The following is an 18,557-nucleotide window of genomic DNA, read 5'->3' as shown; positions in this document are numbered from 1 at the left end:
CTAGTTATTGGTCTGTTCAGATTTTGCATTTCTTCATGATTCAGTCTTGGCAAATCATGTGTTTCTAGGAATTTATACATTTATTCTGGGCTATCCAGTTTGTTGGCCTAAAATTATTCATAGTATTCTCTTAAAATCTTTTTTTATATCTGTGGCATTTGTTGTAATGGCCCTTCTTTTGTTTCTGATTTTATTTATTTGAGTTTTCTCTTTTTTTCTTAGTCTCATGAAGGGCTTTTCAATTTTGTTGATCTCTTTAAAAAGTCAACTCTTTTATTGAATTTTTGGTATTTTTATATTCTCTGTTTCCTTTATTTCTGCTCCAATCTTTATTATTTATTTCCTTCTGCTAGCTTTGAGTTTACTTTTTTCTTGTGCTTTTTTGGGTTTTTTGTTTTTGTTTTTTTAGTTCTTTGAGGTATAAAGTTAGGTTGTTGATTTATAGTCTTTTTTTACTTTTTTTTATACATGCATTTTCAACTGTAAACTTCCCTCTTGGCACTGCTTTCACTGCATCCCATATGTTTTGGTATGTTGTGTTTTCATTTTCATTTGTTTCAAGGTATTTTCTAATTTCTCTTGTGACTTTTTCTTTGACCCATTGGTTGTTTAAGAGTGTGCTGTTTAATTTCTACATAATTTGTGTATTTGCTAATTTTCCTTCCACTAGTTATTTCTAAGTTTTTTCCAGTGTTATTGGAAAATATACTTTATAGAATTTCAAGCTTCTTAAATTTGTTAAGATTTGTTTTGTGGTTTAACATGTGGCCTCTCCTGGAGAATGTTCTGTGTACACTTGAGAAGAATGTGTGTTCTGTGGTTGCTGGGTGGACTGTGCTGTAAATGTCTGTTAGGTGCAGTTGGTCTGTAGTATTGTTCAGGTCCTCTATTTCTTTATTGATCTTCTGTTCAGTTCTATATTGTGAAAGTAGAGTATTGACGTTTCCTACTATTATTGTATTGATATATTATCTTTTTTATTACACTGCTGGATTTTTGTTTAATACCATTTTGTTCATATATTTGCATACAAAATACTAAACTAATACCATCTGATTAGTAAAGGTGTTATCTTTATTATTGTGCAATTCTAAATATCCTATTATTTCTTTTTTTTTGATAATTGAGGTTTCAGAAATGTTGTAAAAATTGCCTTTTGTCATTAATCTCAGACTCAAATATTTTTGTTGATAAATGTGATGTATTTTACTAAATGTTCTATGACATAGTATGTGGTCAATCTTAGTAAATGTTCCATAAGTTAAAACAAATTTTGAGGGAATTCCATGGCAGTCTAGTGGTTAGGACTATGCTCTTTCACTGCTGAGGGTGGGGGTTTAATCCGTGGTGAGGGAAGTAAGATCCCAGAAGCCATGTGGCACTCCCTCCCCTGCAAAAAAAAAAAAGTAGAAATCACTGAGACGAAAGATGGTCCTTGACTTGTTGGTAGAGTGAGTTTTACAGGTGAAGTCAGAGTGAAATAAAACATCTGTTATGATTTCAGGATCTAAAAGGGTGGCCCTATTGATAAGTCGCAGAAAAGATGAAATAAGAGACTTAACAGTGGCTGCATTTTATGATGATTATTGTGTTGTAATTAATGTTTGAAATTATTGTAGGACCTATATAGAGCCACTAGAAAATGGAAGGCTTCATGATTGGAATTCATAATCAGATCAATTTCTATTAATGGAGTGCATAAATTAAGGGCATAGCAGCCTGAGATCAGTTAGGAATAAGAAAACTGCAGTAAGCCGAGCAACAGTGTAAAAATATGAAGTTACTAAAGGCAGTGGAGAAGTGGTAATTGAGAAGTAGTAAGAGATATGTAAAAATATTACAGTTAGGAAAAAACTCAACTGTAACAATCAACAAAAGGCAAAACAAACCAAATCAAACCAAAACAAACCACCCAGTCTCTCAGAGGCCATTTTTTCTTCATGTGCTCAGTTCTGGAAAGGATTACTCATTTCTAATAATACTCGAATAATATCTTTGTTTGGGGGATGGGTTCTATTATTCTTTCTCTGTGCCACAAAAATAGGAGAATACAATTATAGGAAACTTTTCAAAATTGGTTTGAGGGGTAAATTTCTATTTTGATATAATTTCAATTGTACAGAATATTTTCTAGATTATTACCAGAAACTCTTTTATGCCCTTTACCCAGAATGTTTACTTTCAACAGATGTTAACTTTGTCATATTGCTTTATCATTTTTTTCCCACTTCCCTCCCTCTCATCCACCACTCTCATATTCCAGTTTTATATTTTTTTCAGAACCATCTGAGAGTAATTTGGAAACGTTGTCAGAGACATTGTGCCCCCTTTCCTCTACATACTTGAGTGTGTATTTCTTTTTTTAACATTAATTTTTATTGGAGTATAGTTGATTTACAACATTGTGTTAGTTTCTGCTGTACAGCAAAGTGAATCAGTTAAATATATATATATATATATATATATATATATATATATATATATATAATCTCCACTCTTTTTTAGATTCTTTTCCCATATACATTTCTATTACAGAGTATTGAGTAGAGTTCCCTGTGCTATACAGCAGGTTCTTAATAGTTGTGTTATATATACAGTAGTGTGCATATGTCAATCCCAATCTACCAATTTATCCCTCCCCCCTTTTTCCCCCTTCGTAACCATATGCTTTTTTCTACATATTTGACTCTATTTCTGTTTTATAAATAAGTCCATTTGTACCATTTTTTATATTCCACATATAGGTGATATTATGATATTTGTCTTTGTCTGACCTACTTCACTCAGTATGACAACCTGTAGGTCCATCCATGGTGCTACAAATGGCATTATTTCATTCTTTTTTTATGGCTAATATTCCACTGTATATATGTACCACACCTTCTTTATCCACTCATCCATTGATGGACATTTAGGTTGCTTCCATGTCTTGGCTATTGTAAATAGTCCTGCAATGAACATTGGGGTGCATGTATCTTTTCAAATTATGGTCTTCTCCAGATGTATGCCCAAGGACTGGGATTGTTGGATCATATGGTAGCTCTATTTTTACTTTTTTAAGGACCCTCCATACTGTTCTCCATAGTGACTCTACCAATTTGCATTCCTACCAACAGTGTAAGAGGGTTTCCTTTTCTCCACACCCTCTCTAGCATTTATTGTTTATAGATTTTTTGGTGGTGGCCATTCTAACTGGTGTGAGGTGATACCTAACTGTAATTTTGATTTGCATTTCTCTAATAATTAGTGATGTAGAGCATCTTTTCATGTGCTTTTTGGCCATCTGTATGTCTTCTTTGCAGAAATGTGTAGATCTTCCACCCAATTTTTTTTTTTTTTTTTCTGTATGCGAGCCTCTCACTGTTGTGGCCTCTCCCGTTGTGGAGCACAGGCTCCGGACGCGCAGACTCAGTGGCCATGGCTCACAGGCCTAGCTGCTCCGAGGCATGTGGGATCTTCCCGGACCAGGGCACGAACCCGTGTCCCCTGCATCAGCAGGCGGACTCTCAACCACTGCGCCACCAGGGAAGCCCCTCCACCCAATTTTGATTGGGCTGTTTGTTTATTTGATATTGAGCTGCATGAGCTGTTTGTATATTTGGAGATTAATCTCTTGTCAGTCACTTCATTTTCTTTCTTTGATACACCTCTTAGAGCAGCCATCCCCAACCTTTTTGGCACCAGGTGCCGGTTTCCTGGAAGACAGTTTTTCCACGGACAGTGGGGGTGATGGTTCAGGCTCTAATGCAAGCAATGGGGAGTGATGGGTAGGGCAGATGAAGCTTCAGTCTCTCACCCACTACTCTCCCCTTGCTGTGGGGCCTGGTTCCTAACAGGCCACGGGCCAGTACCAACCCACAGCCTGGGGGTCGGAGACCCCTGTCCTAGAGTAATGAAAATAAAAGTAAACAAATGGGACCTAATTAAACTTTAAAGCTTTTGAACAGCAAAGGAAACCATAAACAAAGTGAATGTGTATTTCTTAATAAGGGTGTTCTCTTACAGAATCACAATATGATAATCAAAATTAGGAAACTTTACAATGAAGTTATCTAATCCACACTCCATATTCAAATTTCAAAAGTTGTCCCAATTTTTATAGCTCTATATCCCCAGTCTAAAACTTAATCAAAAATTTTACATTGAATTTAGTTGTCCTAATTTTTAGTCTCTTTTAACCTAGAATAGTTACTCAGCTTGTCTTTGTCTTTTTATGCCTTGCCTTGTTTTTAATAAGAACTTTAGATTTACAGAAAAATTGTGAAAATCCTACAGAGAATTTTGTATATCCCTCACCCAGTTTCCTCTAACATTAATATCTTAGGTTAACATGGTATATTTGAAAAAACTAGGATAACAATGTTGATACAACTACTAAACTACAGACTTTACTTGAATTTCACTTGTTTTTCCACTACTGTCATTTTTCTATATCAGAATTCACTTCAGGATACCTCTTTGCATTTAGTCATCCTATCTTCTAGTATCCTGTTATGTGACAATTTTTAAGTCCTTCCATGATTTGGATGACTTTGGCCGTTTTGAGAAGTACTAGTCAGATATTTTGTAGAACGTTCTTCAAATTGGGGTTGTTTGATATTTTTCTCATGCTTAGATTGGTGTTACAGGTTTGGAGGGGAAGACTACAGTGGTGAAATGCCCTTCTTATTACATCATATCAGTGGTACATGATATCAATGTGACTTATCACTGGTGATTGTTAACATTGATCACTGACCAATGTGGTACTTACCAGGTTAAAATTGCTCAACATAATGATGTATCTGTCCTTTTGTTGTATGGTTAGTTCTTTATATATTTTGGAACTACAATGTTAGATGCATATAGTATTGAGATTATTGTATCTTCCTAATTAATTGAACCTTTTATTATTACACAGTAATGATTTCTGGCAGTCTTTTTTAAATTTAAAATTTACATGTTTGCTATTAATGTAGGTACACTGGTTTTCATTAGGGTTAGTTTTTTTTTTTTTCCTTTAGTGTATCTTTCCATTCTTTTCTTTTGAATATTCTAAATTCTTAAATTCTAATGTCTGTTGTAAATAGCTATGTATGAATTTTATTTTTTATACAGAATGACAGTCTTTGTTTCTAATCTGTAGCGTTTAGTTCATTAACATGTACTTTTGTAACTGTTGCTCTGGATTTATTTCGATCACTTATTTAGTGCTTCTCATGTGCTTCACACTTTTTTTTCTTTAGTTTCTTTTGAATTGGTTATATTTTTAAAACACCATTTCACAGTCTTTCTTTTCTAACCTTTAGATTACAAAGTCCTTAAAAATTGTAGTTTCCTAGGAATTTCTAAATTTACCTAATTTATCAAATTCTATTTACTTTAAAGACTCTTTTACTTTCTTCCTTAAAATCTTTAAGATTTTAACTTAAATTCTCACCCTCCTGATCAATGCTATCATTATTATTTGTATTTTTTATTTTAGTTTATAACATTACTATTATTGATTTTCTTATCAATAATATTCATTAAGATTTTAAGTCAATATTTATTAAGGTTTTTCATATTTACCACTTCCCTTATTGTTTCTTCATTCATCTCATGTTTGATCATTCTTCGTTAAGTTTGAAGTCCATCCTTTAGAAATTCCTCAAGAAAATGTGCTTGGCTGTAAATTCACTCAATTCTATTTTGTTTAAAAATACCTGTAGTTCATACTTGTTCTTAAAAGAGATATACTATATAAAATCCTAGAGTGATAGTTATTTTCTTTCAAAATCATTCAAGATATTTTTTCAATTGTCTTATAGCTTCCAATGTTCCTTCTGAGTAGTCAGCTCTTAATTTAACATTCTTTTCTTTGTAGGTCATCTGTCTTTTCTCTCTGGCTGCTTTGAAAATATGCCGTTTTAGCTCTGGTGTTTTGACATGTCCTTAATATGTGTGTAGGTATAAATGTACTTTTATTTATGCTGCTTGAAATTCATTGGACTTTTTGAATCTGGAAATTGATGTTTCTCAACAGTTCTAGCAGTTTCCTGGCCATTCTCTCTTCAAATATTGCATCTCCTCTATTCATTTTTTCTTCTCCTTCTGGACCTCTGCTTAGATGTACATTAAAACTTTTACCTTTTCCCTCCATGTCACTAAACCTCTTTGCAATTTTTCCCATATCAGCCTCTCCATGCTGCATTAGTGATAAATTCTTTATATCCATCTTTCAGTTCACTAATTCTTCTGCTGTGTATAATCTACTGTTAAATCCATCTACAGTCTCTACATTATTTCTAGAAGTCCTATTTTTTTCTCCATATATTCTTGATTATTTTATAGTTCTTTGCTAGTTCCTCATATTTCCATTCTTCTCTATATATTATGTATATTATGCATACTTACATTGTGTATATTATGCATAATATTTTTAGGGTTCTACGTCTGTGTTAGATTCTGCAGCCTGCTTTTTCCGGAGACTTTAAAACATGGTACATTTTTTCTTTAGGGTTTTGAGATATTTTAGAATAAGCTCATACATATTTTTAAACTTTTAATGTGATAGTATTTTGAGATTTAGTTTGAAGGCAAATTCTTCCAGAGAGATTTTGTACTTACCAACTAACTGTGATCACTTGAATTAAGCTGAATTCTTGGTTTGAAGTTTGTAATTGCCTAGGTAGTTAAAATTAAGGCAGCAAGCCTGGTTAAGGTTCTCTATTATTAGGATACATTTTTTTCTCTTTCATTAATCACCACATTTTAAGGCATGGATTTATTTTGTGGGTCCCTCCAAAGTAAATGTTTATATCTAATTTATGCTACATTCAGGCAATATAGTCATTGTGATCTAAGCTTTATGCTATTAGTTGTTTATTTATTGAATTCTCCACCTTGTGAGTACTCCCTCACATTTTTTTTTTTTTTGGTCTCTCATCTTTATGCTCTAAGGAGCCATAAATTAATACAACCATTATGGAGAACAGTATGGAAGTTCCTTAAAAAGCTAAAATTAGAACTACCATATGATCCAGCAATCCCACTACTGGGCAAATACCATGAGAAAACCATAATTCAAAGAGGGACATGTACCACAATGTTCACTGCAGCTCTATTTACAATAGCCAGGACATGGAACCAACCTAAATGTCCATTGACAGACAGATGAATGGATAATGAAGACGTGGCACATATATGCAATGGAATATTACTCAGCCATAAAAAGAAACAAAACTGAGTTGTTTGTAGTGAGGTGGATGGACCTGGAGTCTGTCATACAGAGTGAAGTCAGAAAGAGAAAAACAAGTACCGTATGCTAACACATATATATATAGAATCTAAAAAACAAACCAAAAAAATGGTACTGATGAACCTAGTGGCAGGGCAGGAATAAAGATGTAGACATAGAGAAAGAACTTGGGAACACAGTAGGTGGAGGGGGAAGCTGCAGTGAAGTGAGAGTAGCATTGACATATATACACTACTGAAGGTAGAATGGTTAGCTAGTGGGAAGCAGCAGCATAGCACAGGGAGATCAGCTTGGTGCTTTGCAATGACCTAGAGATGTGGGATAGGGATGGTGGGAGGGAGGCTCAAGTGGGAGGGGTTATGAGGATATATGTATCCATATGGCTGATTCACTTTGTTGTACAACAGAAACTAATGCAGTATTGTGAAGCAATTATACTCCAATAAAAACCTATTAAAAAAAAAGCCCAAGATTAAACTCTCCAGGGTTTACCTCTGTTTGTCTTTCTGGCTTTCCATCTTCAGTTTCTAATTGGTTCTTACTTTTCTTGCCAGGTTATCGGAGCATTTATAAATACTTTTTGCAAATTTTATTCAGTATTTTAAATTATTTTCAGGTAGATGCTCAGTCAGGGTGTTTTAGCTTGCTGTAATGCTGAGAGTGTAAATCTTGTGATTCACAAATAGAAAAAAAGAAGGAAAAAGTACAGCTGGATTAGAAAAATTAACTGATTACTGACAATGGAGGGATGCTAAAAATGATGTATGTATTTTCTTCAAATGACAGTTATTATCTGCATTGCCACCTGCAGTTGGTGCATATGCAAGTTCTCCCAACACAACCGGTACTGGAGAGCGTCATCTCTTTCAATGACTGACAACTTAAGACATGTAAAATTGCACCCCATTTTTATTTCAGTAAGAATCTTCTTTTTTATTGTGACAAGTCTACTAAATGCTTATCCACTTATTAAATTTTGTCTTGCATTAAAAAAAGATGTGTTTAATATTCTATGAAAAAAACATGCAAAGATAAATTAATTGATCTCTTAGTCATAAAGACCTGGAGAAAATGTCACATACAAACTGGCATAGATTATTGGAGTTGAATCATATTCTTGAGGACAAAAACACTTGTTTGGCTCTAATTCCACAATTTGTAGTTCCTAGGAAAAACAGAAGAGTCTGAGCTATGATTAGTGATAGGACAAAAGAAGCATGAAGTATACCTTTAGAGCATTAGGATTACTCTTTGGAAGCTTCTCTTGGACTTGTCTCTGTATTCCCTCAGGTAAAGCAGGAAACCATGCACATACCTTGCATTATCCTAGTGCACTTTGCTCTTGGTGTCAGCTGGAAGCTATATGAGCATAAATATTGCATAGACGTTTAGAAAGAAAATTGGGTGGAAGTTTTGCTTTGCTTAATTTTGCTTACGTATTATATGTTTTCCTAATATATTGAGTGCCTGTTATGTATAGATATTTAAATCTGTCGGTTTACAAGAGGTTTATAACATGAATTTTGCTCTTATAGAGCTTATAATCAACTTGGGGAAAGAAGGGTAAAAAATATGTGCTTGTAACAATTTAGTAATAATTAAATGCTAAACCTGTGGTACTGACTTTAATGTCAATAGGAGCACAGAAAAGGCCAAGTTTTGTGTAAGGTTGACTGGGATAAGAGTTCCTGGAACAAGTAAAACTTCCTCTGGGGATGTAGAAAGTTTGGGGCAGAATAGGGAAGAGTTTAACACACTATGGTATGCCAAGGTGTGGGAATTGGCACAGAGCAAAAATAAGCCCAAATAAATAACCATGTTGATGAAAGAAGAAAGAAATATTGAAAACCAAGATTAAGAATACGTTTTAATCACATAATAGAAATCTTAGAAGTCATGGGAGAATATTTTATATTATAGATACTACATTATATTATATTAATTATATATGATAGACAGTGTGAAGCTATTGAAGATTCTTGGGCAAAGGACTGACATGTTGAAAGTGCTCAAAGTTTAGCTTTATCAATAAATGTGGATCTATAGGATAAACTCAAATTTGAAACTAGGAATATATTTTGTTAGAGCCCACCTATTAGTATGCTTTTTGTTTGGTTATATAAAAATAAAATATATATTTAATATTCATTTATATTATATACTATTAATATAAAATATCATTGTATTTAAGTATGCTTTTTGTTGTTTTAGAGGAATTCCAGGGAAGAAATGTGGTACAATCATCCTCACAGCAGAGGAATTAAACTGTTGCAGAGTAAGTAAATATTTCTTTGAATGAAAAAGTATTTCCAATACTTCTGTGAAATGATAATTCTCAAACTATACTTAAATGATTTTTCTTGAGTAGTTTTAGCAAAAGATAATTAAAACTACATTATATAATTCTAAATTCGTAAAATATCATTTTAGATACTTAGTACTTTAACCAGAGAGACTACATTCTATAGTCCAAATAGGATAATCATTTATTTTAACAGTCTTTTTAATGAATAGAAATTATTAAAATAAAACCTAATGGTAATATCATTTGGGGCGACATTAATATAAGGAATTGTCAATTGTATCAACCAATTCAGTTCTTGCAAAAATTTGAAGATTTTATGTGTGATCCTGAAGGAATATTTCTAGTCACTTGACTGTAACCATTTTGTGTAACATACTTGTTTTTCTGTATTTCTAATTGAATAAATTCAATATTCATATATGGTCTCATGTTTTCTTAGCTTGGGAAGCTCACATTTGTAGAAATAACCAGCTACCACTCCAGCTAAAAGTATAGTGACATAGAGTGCATATTCATTAATCTTAGAAAACTGCTATTTTTAGTTGTGATTTGGTGATCTAATCATCTTTCATACTTCTCGCCTCTGAATTTGTATATGTATATGGTAATCTGTGTTTGTATAATGAGGAAGGAAAGAGAAAAAGAAGTTCAGGGTCAGTAAGATGCATGTTCTTTATTGTGACATTAACATGCTATTCTGTCAAAATCTTGATATTAAGATTATTTTGTATACATATGCTAATGAAGAAATTATTATGAGTTCTAATTCCAAATAGAACCAAGATATCAAGGTCATAGATTGAGTATTGCCAGGCTGCATCTTAAACATCTTCTGCTTTCATTCTGTTGTTTTGCCTGGAGGAACAAGAAAATTGTAAAGCTTCCATGCAAATGAAGTAGAATATGTTACTTAGTGATCCAGAGGCATTTTCACCGTTCTTTATAATAATGAAGTTTTAAAAACATCTGGAATTATCTTTTAATATTACTTATTAATCATATTAATATTATTTACATATTTCTCACACTTAGAAATTATATATCTAATATTTTTAAATTGTTTAGAATCTTGATCTAACTTCACTTATGTATGCTACGTCCTGATTCTTAGCTACAGACACTGATAATCAACATAATTAAAATAATCATTGAAATAATATTATTATGCTAGTATCGTAGAAGAGACAAGTGTGTTCAAAGCAATGATCATAGTTAACTTCAGACAATGCCTTTTAAATGTGCATTTTATGGTACTTTAAAAATATCATACATTATCACTTAGAAGTTGGAATGAAGTAATTTTATTTCAATTTGACATTATACAAATTGACACTTATTTTCTTGAAAACACATTACCATTTGTTAGCTTGAGCATAAACTTTGGAATCAGGACACCTAAATTTCAGTATTATCTCTTTCACTATTCAGCTGAGTGAAATTTTTTGGAGCTTTAATTTCTGCATTTGTCAACAGCTAAAAGTCTTTATACAGGCATACCTCATTTTATTGTGCTTCACATATATTGCATGTTTTACAAATTGAAGGCCTGTGGCAGCCCTCTGGTGAAGAAGCCTATCAGCACCATTTTTCCAACAGCATTGCTCACTTCTAGTCTTTGTGTCACATTTTGCTAATTTTTGTACACTATCAAATTTTTTCATTATTATTACATTTGTTATGGTGATCTGTGATCAGTGATCTTTCATGTTACTATTGCAATTGTGTTTGGGCACCACAAAATTAATAAATGTGTGTGTGCTGACTGTTCCACCAACTGGCCATTCCCCTGTCTCTTTCCCTCTGCTCAGACATCCTTATCCTCTGAAATGCAGCAATATAGAAATTAAGCCAATTAATATCTCTACAATGGCCTCTAAGCATTTAAGTGAAAGGAATATTCACACATCTCTCACTTTAAATCAAAAGCTAGAAATGATTAAGCTTACTGAGAAAGGCATGTCAAAAGCCAAGCTGAGATAGGCTGAAAGCTAGGCCTCTTGGGCCAAACAGTTAGTCAAGGTTGTGAAGGCAAAGGAAAAGTTCTTGAAGAAAATTTCACATTCTACTCCAGTGGACACACATATGATAAGAAAGCAAAACATCCTTATTGCTGATATGGAGAAAGTTGTAATGGTCTGGATAGAAGATCAAACCAGCCACAACATTCCCTTAAGCCAAAGCCTAATCCAGAGGAGGGCCCTAGCTCTCTTAAATCCTATGAAGGCTAAGAGAGGTGAGGAAGCTGCAGAAGAAAAGTTCAAAGCTAGCAGAGGTTGGTTCATGAGGTTTAAGGAAAGAAACTCTGTCCATAACATAAAAGTAGTACAGGTGAATCAGCAGGTGCTTATATATAGAGAAGTTGCAGCAAGTTATCCAGATGTGCCAACTAAGATAATTAGTGAAGATCACTGCACTAGATAACAGGTTTTAAATGTACATGAAATAGCCTTATATTGGAAGGAGACACAATCTAGGACTTTCATGGCTAGAGAGGAGAAATCAGAGCCAATGTTTATTTACCATTTAGAAAATCCTTGGGCTGCTGAGAATTATGTTAAATTTGCTCTGCCTGTGCTGTATAAATGGAACAACAAAGCCTGGATTATATCACATGTTTACAGCATGGTTTACTGAATATTTTAAGCCCACTGGTGAGACCTACTGCTCAGAGAAAAATGATTCCTTTCAAAATATTACTACAAAGCTACAGTAAACAAGACTGTATGGTACTGGCACAGTAACAGAAATATAGATCAATGGTACAGGATAGAAAGTCCAGAGATAAGCCCACGCACATATGGTCACCTAATTTATGACAAAGGAGGCAAGAACATACAATGGAGAAAAGACAGCCTCTTTAATAAGCAGTGCTGAGAAAAGTGGACAGCTACATGTAAAAGAAAGAAATTAGAACACTGCCTAACAGCATACACAAAAATAAACTCGAAATGGATTAAAGACCTAAATGTAAGACCGGACACTATAAAACACTTAGAGGAAAATCACTCTTTGACATAAACCACAGCGAGATCTTTTTTGACCCACCTCCTAGAGTAATGAAAATAAAAACAAAAACAAAAGGGACCTAATTAAACTTAAAAGCTTTTGCACAGAAAAGGAAACCATAAACAAGACGAAAAGGCAACCCTCAGAGTGGGAGAAAATATTTACAAACAAAGCAACAGACAAAGGATTAATCTCCAAAATATACAAACAGCTCGTGGAGCTCAATATCAAAAAAACAAACAACCCAATTAAAAATTAGGTGGAAGACCTAAATAGACATTTCACCAAAGAAGACATACAGATGGCCAAGAGGAACATGAAAGGATGCTCATCACTGATTATTATTAGAGAAATGCAAATCAAAACTACAATGAGGTATTACACCGGTCAGATGGTCATCATCAAAAAATCTAGAAGTAATAAATGCTGGAGAGGGTGTGGAGAAAAGGGAACCCTCCTGCACTGTTGGTGAGAATGTAAATTGATACAGCCACTATGAAGAACAGTATGGAGATTCCTTAGAAAACTAAAAATAGAACTACCATATGACCCAGCAATCCCACTACTGGGCATATACTCTGAGAAAACCATAATTCAAATAGAGACATCTACCCCAGTGTTCACTGCAGCACTATTTACAATAGCCAGGACATGGAAAAAACCTAAATGTCCAACAACAGATGAATGGGTAAAGAAGATGCAGCACATATATACAATGGAATATTACTCAGCCATAAAAAGGAATTAAATCAGGTCATTTGTAGAGACATAGATGGACCTAGAGTCTGTCATACAGAGTGAAGTAAGCCAGAAAAAAACCCCAAATATCGTATATTAACACATATATGTGGAATCTAGAAAAATGGTACAGCTGAACCTATTTGCAGGGCAGGAACAGAGACATAGACGTAGAGAACAGACATGTGGACATGGGGGGAAGGGGAGGATGGGACCAATTGGGAGACTAGGATTGACATATATGCACTACCATGTTTAAAATAGATAGCTAGAGAGAACATGCTGTAAAGCACAGGAAGCTCAGCTCAGTGCTCTGTGACGACCTAGATGGGTGGGATGGGGGTGGGGGGTGGGAGGGAGGTCCAAGAATGACAGGATATAGGTATACATATAGTTGATTCACTTTATTGTACAGCAGAAACTAACACAACATTGCAAAGCAATTATACTCCAATACAAAAATAAGTTAAAAACACAAAACAAAACAAAAACAAAAATATTATTGCTCATTGACAATGCACCTGGTCACACAAGAGCTCTGATGGAGATGTACAAGATTGATGTTGCTTTCATGCTTGCTAACACAACACTCATTCTTCAACCCGAGGCTCAGGGAGTAAATTCGACTTTCAAGTCTTGTTATTTAAGAAATAATACATTTCCTAAAGCCACAGCTGCCACAGATAGTGATTCCTCTGATGGATCTGGGCAACGTCAATTGAAAACCTTCTGGAAAGGATTCACCATTCTAGATGACGTTAAGAACATTCGTGGGGAGAAGCCCAAATATCGACATTAACAGGAGTTTGGAAGAAGTTGATTCCAACACTCACAGATGGATGACTTTGAGGGGTTTAAGACTCCAGTGGAGGAAGTAACTGCTGATGTTGTGGAAATGGCAATAGAATTAGAAGAGTAAGTGGAGCCTGAAGATGTGACTGAATTGCTGCAATCTCATGATAAGACTTAAACGGATGACAGGTTGCATCTTATGGATGAGTAATGAAAGTGGTTTCTTGAGATGGAATCTACTGGTGAAGATGTTGTGAAGATTGTTGAAAGGACAACAAAGGATTTAGAGTATTACATAAGCTTAGTTGACAAAGCCACAGCAGGGTTTGAGTGGGTCGACTCTGATTTTGAAAGAAGTTCTAACTATGGGTTAAATGCTATCAAACAGCATTGCATGCTACAGAGAAATCAATCCTGAAAGGACAAGGCAATTGATGGGGCAAATTTCATTGTCTTATTTTAAGAAATCGCTACAGCCACCCCAACCTTCAACAACCACCACCCTGATCAGTCAGCAGCCATCAACATCGAGGCAAGACTCTCCACCAACAAAAAGATTGTGACTCACTGAAGGCTCAAATGATAGTTAACATGTTTAGCAGTTGAGTATTTTTAAATTAAGGTATGTACATTGCTTTCTTAGACATAATACTATGCACACTTAATAGACAACAGTATTATCTCCTCCAGATGGTTACTTTGCAGAATTAAAAATGGGCCATATTTGAGAAATGGCTAAATTATAAATTTATACAAATGTGTATTTTCAGTGTGGTAATCCTAATTATCTCAACCACAGTTTATTTCAGATGCAAGTTTTGTGATATATCTTGTCAAATTCTAGAGTAAGAATTAAAGTAATTTTGAAGTCATATTGGAAATGTTTCTTCACTCAGTATTTTTAAGGTAGCTTGAAATTGTCCACAAAGAATATTTTTCATTCTGATTGATTGATTCAAAAATATTCACAAAATGTATAACGTGCTAGTCCCTGGAAAGGAAGCTTGGAATACAATGGCAAGAAAAACCAACAACAGGCAGCCCTTGTCCTTTTCTCTAAAAAACATGTAGTTTGTGGAAAAGACGGACATTAATCAGATGACTGTGTAGGTAAATATTTCAAGATGTGTTCTAAGTGATAAATATGAGAGAGTACCATGGAGAATCATAATTTATATTGGGTGGAGGTAACTCCGGGACTCTTTGAGAAAATTCCATTTTAGCTTAGACCCAAGTAATGGTTTGTCAGCCAAAGGGTAAGATTTCCAACAGAGCACACAGCTTGTATAGGGCCCAAAGAGGGAAAGAGTGTGCCTGGTGTGTGTTAGTTAGCAAGGGGATGGGAGTGGGGGAATGATTGAGCTAAAACTTTGCCAGATAACGGTGGAAAAGGCTGCTCAGAGTTTGTTTGGTGTTGGGCTTTTGTAGACAATGTTAAAGATTCTGTGTTTATCCTAAATGCAAGGGAAAGCCTTGAGTAATTTTAAGTTATGAACAAAATTAATTTCTTTGATGTTTTAAGTCCATTACTCTCTCTGCTGAATGGAGAATCGATTGGATAGGTCCAAGAAGGTGGATCTATGGATTGGATAGGTGGAAGAGGGAGAAAGGAATAAATGCCAATGTGCATGTCCAGGTGAGAGAAGAGGTTGGCTTGGACTAAGATGGTGCCTGTGTAGCTGGATTGAAGATTTGAGAAATTTTTTAGAGATAGAATTATGCAGCTTGATGATGGATTGGATAAAAGGTCAGGAAAGGGAAGAGTCAAGGACAACTTCCTTGAGCACTTTGGGTGGATGATGAATCACTCATTGAGTTGGGAAAAATTACTGGAGAAACAAGTTTGATTTGAATTTGTTAGAAATGCCTCTGAACATTTAAGTGGATTTCTTCAATAGGAAGTTTGTTACACTGGTGTGGAGTATTAAAGAAAGGTCTTAAAATTCTCTCAGGGTGGCATTAAGCATAAGAGTTAAAAAAAAAACCAACTGTAATGATGCTTGTATATTTCTAGAAGTAGTAAATGCTTGTTTTTTCCCCAGAAATTAGACTTGTTTTGTGTTTGATAGAGGTGGAATCTCTCCTAAGTTATTAACCTGAGTAATTACAAGAAACATTTTCCCCAAGTTTATATCACTTGGTTCATTGAAAGAAATTTTTTCTCTTGAGTCAGTTATTCATTTTGCAAGCCTTATGAAATATAATTTGAAAAACTACAATTTGGTGTTACATTTACCAGTGATCATATGAAAATTCATGTTTAAATAATATTTAGTCTCTTTGAAGTTTTAGTCAGCATTTATTTGAAATATACACATTTCAGGATTCTACTATGTATTTTAAGTACATCAGAATGTTTTATGGTAATTTGTGTTTTGTTTTAGGTGCTTTGGAAAAATGTCTTAAAGGAGTGATTTATTTCTGTGGCAAGAACAATAAAAAAATTTGCACTTAAAAAAAAAAGAACAATGTCTTTTTCCCATGTTCTTGGAAAACCACATTCTCCTAAGGGCATTTTAATATATGTGAAGATGCTTAATAAGTATTTCTGAACTCTGAAAAATGAAGTGGTGAATTAACATTTTCACCAAGTAATATTTAAAACACTGACTTCTTGATTTAATGTGAATTACTTTGACCCTCCACCTGCTTCAAAAATTGTAAACATCTCCTTTCAGTTAAAAAACCAAACAAATCTAAAATACTGATTTTAATTTTTAAATTACTATATAATTTATACTCTTTAAATATTGCTTATCATCATTGAATAATGTTTAACTTCCTTGATTTATGATACCTCATCTTGTTTACATTTAAGGTAAATCATGTAGGTTATGAGTGCTTGAGTCTATAAATTGATAAAAATGATTGGTTTGACAAAATAATTAATATATAAATAAGTGATTTAAATTACAGGTGAAAATGAAAGTGCTTTACTTTACTTCAAGCAATATATAATATGTTATTTTGAAATGTAGTTATTTAGAAATTGTGGTACACTTTTATATAATTAAGAAGGAACCTTTATTTCCCTTTAGATAGCAAACTGTATTGTCAGTCTGGATCTGTCTTTTGCTTCATCTAATCATCTAATGAATCTCAACATCTAATACATGTAGATACATAGTAAATGCTTAGTAAATATTTCCTTAGGAAATTAAAAAAAAAATTTCTAAAACTATGCACCTGAATAACTGAAGATACAAATAGACATCTTGTATTAAAATGTTGGGTACATAGAATTAACCAGTTTAATAGTACTTTTCTGGGGCAGGAAATGTTGAACAGTTTTAACAAGTAATGGTTCTGTGACTAGAACAAAAACTTCCAGGAGTCAATTTTTTAGTCTTATAGTCCTTTAAAAACAATTTTATGTTGTCTGGAATTTTCCCACATTTGGCCATTTGTATTAAAATGGAAAAATTTGTTTTCTTGTCAAGACTTGCTTGTGATCTGCAGTTTCTAGTTATTTTTCACCTGTTATTATTTTTAGCATCTTTATTGGAGTATAACTGCTTTACAATGGTGTGTTAGTTTCTGCTTTATAACAAAGTGAATCAGTTATACATATACATATATTCCCATATCACTTCCCTCTTGCGTCTCCCTCCCTCCCACCCTCCCTATCGCACCTCTCTAGGTGGTCACAAAGCACCGAGCTGATCTCCCTGTGCCATGAGGCTGCTTCCCACTAGCTATCTATTTTACGTTTGGTAGTGTATATATGTCCATGCCACTTTCTTACTTTGTCACAGCTTACCCTTCCCTCTCCCCATATCCTCAAGTACATTCTCTAGTAGGTCTGTGTCTTTATTCCCGTCTTACCCCTAGAATCTTCATGAACTTTTTTTTCCCCCTTAGATTCCATATATATCTGTTAACAGATATATATCTGTAAGTCTCTTCCTGACTTACTTCACCCTGTATGACAGACTCTAGGTCCATCCAACTCACGACAAATAATTCAATTTTGTTTCTTTTTATGGTGGAGTAATATTCCATTGTATATATGGGCCACATCTTCTTGATCCATTCATCCGATGAAGGACACTTAGGTTGCTTCCATGTCCTGGCTATTGTAAACAGAGCTGCAATGAACATTTTGGTACATGACTCTTTTTGAATTATGGTTTTCTCAGGGGATATGCCCAGTAGTGAGATTACTGGGTCGTATGGTAGTTCTATTTGTAGTTTTTTAAGGAACCTTCATACTGTTTTCCATCGTGGCTGTATAAATTTACATTCCCACCAGCAGTGCAAGAGTGTTCCCTTTTCTCCACACCCTCTCCAGCATTTATTGTTTCTAGATGTTTTGATGATGGCCATTCTGACTGGTGTGAGATGATATCTCATTGTAGTTTTGATTTGCATTTCTCTAATGATTAATGATGTTGAGCATTCTTTCATGTGTTTGTTGGCACTCTGTATATTCTCCTTGGAGAAATGTCTATTTAGGTCTTCTGCCCATTTTTGGATTGGGTTGTTTGTTTTTTTTTA

At 34.1% G+C, this 18,557-nt stretch overlaps 1 protein-coding gene across 1 annotated transcript in view; it reads left to right on the top strand.

Annotated features, from left to right (window-relative positions):
- The window catches only part of CPNE8 (copine 8), a 211,403-nt gene that overhangs the window by 31,124 nt on the left and 161,722 nt on the right, over positions 1-18,557 (top strand). Inside the window, exon 2 of the mRNA XM_082666811.1 lies at positions 9,431-9,494. The gene's annotated coding sequence lies outside the window, so the exon portion shown is untranslated. The remainder of the gene's footprint in view (positions 1-9,430; positions 9,495-18,557) is intronic.

Source organism: Grampus griseus (genome assembly GCF_964374135.1).
Source record: "Grampus griseus genome assembly, chromosome: 11".
Classification (NCBI taxonomy): domain Eukaryota; kingdom Metazoa; phylum Chordata; class Mammalia; order Artiodactyla; family Delphinidae; genus Grampus; species Grampus griseus.
Note: the sequence above shows the minus strand (reverse complement) of the source record. Positions and strands in the feature narration are given on the sequence as shown.